Source organism: Quercus lobata, chromosome 6 (genome assembly GCF_001633185.2).
Source record: "Quercus lobata isolate SW786 chromosome 6, ValleyOak3.0 Primary Assembly, whole genome shotgun sequence".
In the NCBI taxonomy this organism is placed as follows: Eukaryota; Viridiplantae; Streptophyta; class Magnoliopsida; order Fagales; family Fagaceae; genus Quercus; species Quercus lobata.
In genome coordinates, this window is record NC_044909.1 from 12,492,280 (window position 1) to 12,498,279 (window position 6,000).

The following is a 6,000-nucleotide window of genomic DNA, read 5'->3' on the forward strand; positions in this document are numbered from 1 at the left end:
CAGATGAAGGAGGTGGGGATTGTTTGTTATCTTGACTGAACATGGGGAAATTCAACTCTACGCAAATCATGTAATGTGGATAGCATGCCATGGATAACTGGGGCTACAGATGAAGGAGGTGGGGATTGTTATCTTATAGTATCTAAAAACTGAAACATAACATTTATTGTTCCTACGCTCTTATTAAGCCACATCAACGGTCACATCATTTACCTATTTTCAACATTTTCTCACTTGTTTTCTTATTAATTTCCAAACTTATTGTTATACTTTTTCTAACTTTTCTCTTTCCTCTTTTACATTTTCATCTTCTCACTACCATTTATCTTACGTTCCATTTGTTTTGACGTAAAATATTTGTAGGAAAATATTTTCTCATTTTACAATGTTTGTTTTGCAGTAAAACATTTAGTCAAAAGTAAAATATTTTCAATCAACTAAATCAACCTAAGCAAATTTGTGTAAAATATTTTACACTTAAAATTTTGGTAAAATATTTTGCAATTTCTCTCTGCCTCTCACCCGACAACTCTCAGGCTAAGTATTCATTCCCTTTAACGCTATCTCTTCTCTCCTTGTCAATTTTCTCTCCTTCTCAACTTGAACCTCCTCTCCCAAAACCTGGTGGTGCCACCCACTGACCGGCACAACCCAACAGCAGCGCCACCCACCGACCGGAGCCACTCACCGATCGGAGCTACCCACCAATGACGCCACCCACCTTTGGCGCCACCACCAACCGACTCCCACTCCTCCCTCCTCTCGTCTCTCTCACGAAGTCCATTGGGTTGTTGGTGGCTATTTTGATCTTGCTACCGCTAGATTTGCTGAGTTGTTGGATTTTCATACTAGATTATTTGTCTGTGGATTTTCTTTTCAGGTTTTTGACCTGGTTTTATTGGTGATTTAGCTTTTCTGATATGGATTTATGGGTTGTTGATGGTTGTTTTTTGGGTGGTTAGTGATGATTTGGTGGTTGATGGTTGTTTTTTTTGGTAGTTGGTGGCAGTTTTTTGAAGCTTTGGTGGTGACTGGTGGTGGTTTTGATGGCTGTGTTTTGAATGGTTGGTGGTGATTCTATTGGCTCTTGGGTGTTTGGGTAGATGATGGTTGCTAATGGAATGGGATTACAGTGGGTATATTTTTTCAATGGCTGGTGTTGGCTAGGTATGTGGTGGCTATTGGTGGCCGATTTATATTTGCAATATTTAGGTCACAACACTTGCCAAATACTTGCAAATGTTTTACAGTAAATATTTTACAAGTAAAATATTTACATGTAAAACATTTTACATTTGAAAATATTTTTCATCGAAATAAATAGAGCGTTCCCCCATACACAAAGGATTATTTCTCTCTCTCTCTCTCTCTCTCTCATTTTTTTTCTCTTTTTTGGTTGATTTTTTTATATAATTTTTCTTGTATCTCTACTTTAGTTTGATGAATTTTGGTATTATTTGAAACTTTACTTTAGGTTGATGTGATTAAGTTTTGTGTTTTTAAGTTGTTATCTTTTTTACTCTCTTTGATTTCATAGATGTTATCATATTGCATTATAGAGACAATATATAATAATTTTCCTAAAATAAATAGTATAATAATATAATGTTATTTTATTACAAAATATGACTTGAATAATTTAATGTTTATTACTATATTTCTTACTTTTACTTTTTTTTCTTCTCATATCATTTTCTATAAATTTCTTATTATTCTTTTTAACATTCTCTTGAAAAAGTGGTTATTCTCTCTCTTAATTTTTTATTCTTTCCTGCAACTCTGCTTTATATTGATGAATCATTGTGATTTTTAAAACTATATTTGGGTTTATACATTATGATTTTTAAATCTCTATTTGTGGACATAATAGGACCAATGTGGACCGAATAGAACCAATGTGGACCAAAAGGACCGAAGTGAACTGAATAAGACCGAATAGACCACGGCTTGGAAAATGTGTCACGGTTTCCCGTCCGTTGGAAAATGTGTCCTTACAATTGGCGCCATCTGTGGGAAGAGCCTGTGTCACGGTTTCCCAAGCCTTGATTTTCACTAATGATAGTCTCTTCGTTTGCTCGAGGCGCGTCCCTGGACACGAGACATTCCTTTAGTCTATCTAGGCCACGTCCCTGTCATTTCGGTACACGAGGAGCGCTTTAATTAGAGCCCCTTCGCGAGGTGACCTAAATCCAACGGCTGAAGATTATTTTGGAATTCGAGCGAGATTGATATGGTTCGTAATTCCTTTCTGGAGATTTGGGACGAATTGATTGCGCCCAAAGTGGCTCCCTATATAAGACGTGCAATGGGAGACAGTTCCCCATTATTTGCAGAGCCCTAAGTTTTTCAGGTTTCTAACCTCTCCGAGTGACTGAGATTTTGGGATTGAAATGGTCATGGCTAGGGTGAGAGTGAAGAAACAAAACCATCTTCAAAAGCCTTGGATATCTCCGAAATTCAAAATGGCCCGGTCAGAACAAGTGAGACAAAGACTCAAGGCACCTTTTCTCCTTGACAAGGCAAGAAAGGAGCTTTTCCTCCCTTCAGCCAAAAATTCGGTACTTGCTCGATTGCTGCTAAAAAGACACTTGCTTGGTCATTACCAGAGCAGGTATGGGGATGGGACATCCCCGCTTCTTCCTCTCTTCCCTCACTAAGGCCATCCTGGTGCTTTTGCTTCCTCCTCTCTTCCATCACTGATGCCACCCAAGTGCCTCCACTTTCTCTTCTCTTCCATCACTTTTTGTGCCATCCAGATGTTTCTGCTTCTTCTTCTCTTCCATCGCCTTTTGTGCCACCCAGATGTTTCTGCTTCTTCTTCTCTTCCATCACTGGTGCCACTTCGATTTGCCTAATCATTGTTAGAGCAAAATTGAAGGGGTTTATCATCCCTGTGCATCTTTACATGCTTTATTTTTGTTTTCATTTTTAGTTAGCTTATGATTGCAGGCTTGTCTAAGCCTCTTTATGTATATTATACTCTCCCTTTATGTAATAAAAGATGATTTTATCGCATTTTACGTATCTCTTCTCTTCTGTAATAATTATCTTGTGGATGGATGTATTTATTTACTTATTTATTTATTTATTTTTGAACCGCACGTAGAACCGATCTCCTCGCTAGTACAACTATTTATCGAAATCGACAAGCACAACAGTGCCAATTTCAAATAGGTTTAATATACAAGACTAACCTAAATAACAATCGCACGTTCCGTATTATGGATGGAATGACCGCCTAAGGATATGTAATCTGAAATAACCCGTTCGAGAGGATTATTGGATATTAGGACTTGCATTTTCGATAATACTCGTGGCGTAATTTGTTTTAGGTAAATGGTCTGAGGGCCGAGGAATGATTGTTCATGGTCTTAAACACATCATTGTGCATTAGTTTTCATAAGGCCGAGGGCCGAGGATCATGCAATATCTGCCATGTCTAGTTTCCCCATAGGCTTGAGTTCGAGGACCTTGCAAGGCCTTAGTTCTGTCTAGCACTTAGGCCTTGTTTTCAGTGTGTCTAGTTTCCCCATAGGCTTGAGTCCGAGGACCATGCAAGGCCTTAGTTCTGTCTAGTATTTTGGCCTTCTTTTCACTGTGTCTAGTTTCCCCATAGGTTTGAGTCCGAGGACCATGCAAGGCCTTGGTTCTGTCTAGCACTTTGGCCTTCTTTTCACTGTGTCTTTCCGTAGGGGACTCAACGGACTGGACTTTTAGGCCCCGCGAGAATTAGCCCCTTGTCAGGTGCCCGAGGCAAATGTCTGACGACAGAAGCCCCTAGGACTGCGTTTCACTTAATAACCCTTCTCACGTAATCAACGCTTCGAAGTATGAGCTTGAATGAAGGCTGAATGACGATGACGACGACACGTTTTTAGGAAATAAAAGGGGGGGGGGGGCTCTCATGCAGCTTGTATCACTGCCGCAATGGTCTTTCTGATGGACTCCTGGGGGCAGGAGCTTGATCCCACTGTGATGGTCGTTTTTGCACTTGCTAACGCTCGAGCTCTTCCCACAGACGGCGCCAATTGTAAGGACACATTTTCCAGACCAAGCCCAAGAGGCATGGAGCCTTGGTCCAGGGAGCCCGATACAATGAATTTATAGAGAATGGGCCAAAGAGCTGGGTTTGAATGTATGAAAAACGATCATCATAGTATTTCTTATAGGCCGAGTCTACCAAGGGAAATTAGTCCTTGGTATGATCCGAGGAGCCTTTCTTAACCTCCCTCGCCTCTTTGGGCCCCCCCCCCTCTTCCTGCTTCTCTTTACTCCCTTTTATAGTCGTTTCCTTCTCTTTGAATAGGGTCCCTAGGGTGGATACTTGTCCCATCAGCTTCTCTTTTCAGTTGTTGAGAGTGGTTGTAGGTACAAAGAAGTATGGCTCTGTCAGGCATGAGGCACTGAATACAATCGTGACAGCTTTTCCCTTAGACATCTTTTCCCTTAGACATCTTTCTTCTCTCAGTTGTCTTTTCCTGCTTTATTGCTTTTCCTGTCCTATGGAACGATATGGAGTGTTGCCACTGATCACATGTTGCCTCTTTTACCCTCGGCCATATTCGTCCAAGGAGGATTCTCCATGGCCGAGGAGGTATTTTTCCTTGAATTGGGCCCCTGGCCCAATGTAGACAACGATATGGGCCTATTAGCCTTTTACCCCCCACAAATTATGTTCAACAAATTTTAGAGAAAACATTATATATTATATTATAGTACAAAATAATTATTTATTCCCAAGCATTGTCTGAGTCTGCAATTAGTGGGAAATAAACAATGTGAATCTCACCTACCAAAAAAGAATTGAATTATAAAAAAGAAAATTGTTGTGAAAATACACCCACTAATGCAAGATTAAAGAAAGAGAGAAGAAAAATAGACACGGGGAATTTACATCCAAAGAGAGAAGAAACGTCCAAAGAAGAAAAAGACATGTACCCACCAGTGGCAACAGCACTAGCGCTACATTTTTATTTTTATTTTTATTTTTGGAGAATTCACGCTACAGTACTTTTTCACACACAATACAATTAAACAAAACTATAGCATAGTGTATATATATACTAACCAAGTCGGCTAATCAATCCTAATACAACTAGGACTTGATTTCTTACATTGCTAGCCACGAAACCAAAACCAAGTAGGACTTGATGTCCTTTGTTTCCACGGCTGAAACAATCCTAAGTCCTAACATAAATAGGATTCGGTCAAACCTTTATTGACCAAGCAAGCCAGCGACTCAACAAAAATAATAATAGGTGTAGCTGATTAAAATATATATATATATATATATATATATATGTGTGTGTGTGTGTGTGAGGAAGGACGAATTTTAGGTTGAGAACGGGTTTTAGCCTTACAAAAGAAAGTGCAGGAGAGCAAACATTTTGAGGAAAGGCATAATATAATGTCTTCAGGTATGTGATTTCTAAGTTTTCATTAAACTCTGTGAACCCATTGGATGCTTATTGTTATATTATAACCTGTAAAGATAATTAAAACTGAGTTAGCTGAATATGGTAGAAGAGACTTCTGCTTCTTCGAAATTGTGGTCCGTGTAAATCTTAAAAAATAAAAATTAAAAACAAGTTTCAATCTTAACTAGGCCTTGAAGTATATACTATATATGCAGTGTCTGTGTGTTTTTCCTTTGAAACTGAGATTAACTAGTCTATGTGTGCGTTCTGTATTTTTAATATAATTTTTACTGGATTTTTTTCTTCGGTTATTGGTGAAAATTACAAATATATATCTTCATCCAATGAAAAACAATTTACAAATACTTTGTTGCCCTAGAGAATGGAATTTATCGTGCTATTAATAAAACTGTATAATTAGTGTTGACCACACTTTGATGTAACAAACAATTTATTAATTTATTCTTTTATTGGCCTTTTGTTTTATTTCTGTCTCTTAAAATCATAAGGGTACGGTCATTCACAAAAATTGAAAGCCAATTAATTATCTTTTTCTACTATCTCCATTAACAATATCAGGAAA